Source organism: Triturus cristatus, chromosome 1_1, assembly GCF_964204655.1.
Source record: "Triturus cristatus chromosome 1_1, aTriCri1.1, whole genome shotgun sequence".
NCBI classification, from domain to species: Eukaryota; Metazoa; Chordata; class Amphibia; order Caudata; family Salamandridae; genus Triturus; species Triturus cristatus.
In genome coordinates this window covers 817,088,978-817,089,819 of record NC_140579.1, presented here as the reverse complement: position 1 = coordinate 817,089,819, position 842 = coordinate 817,088,978, and positions in this window count along the sequence as shown.

The following is an 842-nucleotide window of genomic DNA, read 5'->3' as shown; positions in this document are numbered from 1 at the left end:
ACACTTCGGGGACAACGCTTTCAATTAGCTGTGTTTTCTGATGACTTGTCGCGCCGGCCCCGTCCAACAGCAGAACCCCTTTAGATCTTTAGATCCAAACAGACTCTTCCACTCTCTCACTGGAAGTGAAACCAGGCCACGCGGACACTTTCACAATACAACAGCCGGGACTGCACTTTTCAGTAAAAAAATACCAATTCCTTCCTCCTAATTTATCAAATAAACGACTCACTGAAGAACAGGGGCCAGCTTCGATCGGTAAACAGCTGTTACAACGACTTTTTTACTTCACGATACCATTACAACGGATGCATTACCACGCATGTGTTGTACATCGCAAAGTCATTACTACGCATTTTTTTAGAACGCATGGTCATTTACCACGCATGCCTTTAAAACGAATTTTGTTGTAAAGGTATGTATGGTAAATGACCATGAGTTCTAAAAAAATGTAGATGATCCACGTCGTTGTAAGGAAACAGAGGCTGTTCCGTTTCCTCAAAACGACATGCACCGACCCTCAGAGACGACATGAAGCAGGAACCACATGGAGAGGGAACCATGAGGAGTGAAAGGTAAGGGGGATTGGGCATGGGGTGGTGGTTACTTTTCTATGGTTTAGGGTAGTGAAGTGGTGTTTGGGTAGTGTAGGGGGTCGTCCTGAGTGTAGTGTTTTAGGGTTTAGGGTAGTGCAGTGGTGTTTGTGTAGTGTAGGGGGTCATGCTGGGAGTAGTGTTTTAGGGTTTAGGGTAGAGCAGTGGTGTTTGTGTAGTGTAGGGGGTCGTGCTGCTGGTAGTGTTTTAGGGTTTAGGGTAGTGCATTGATGTTTCTGTAGTGTAGGG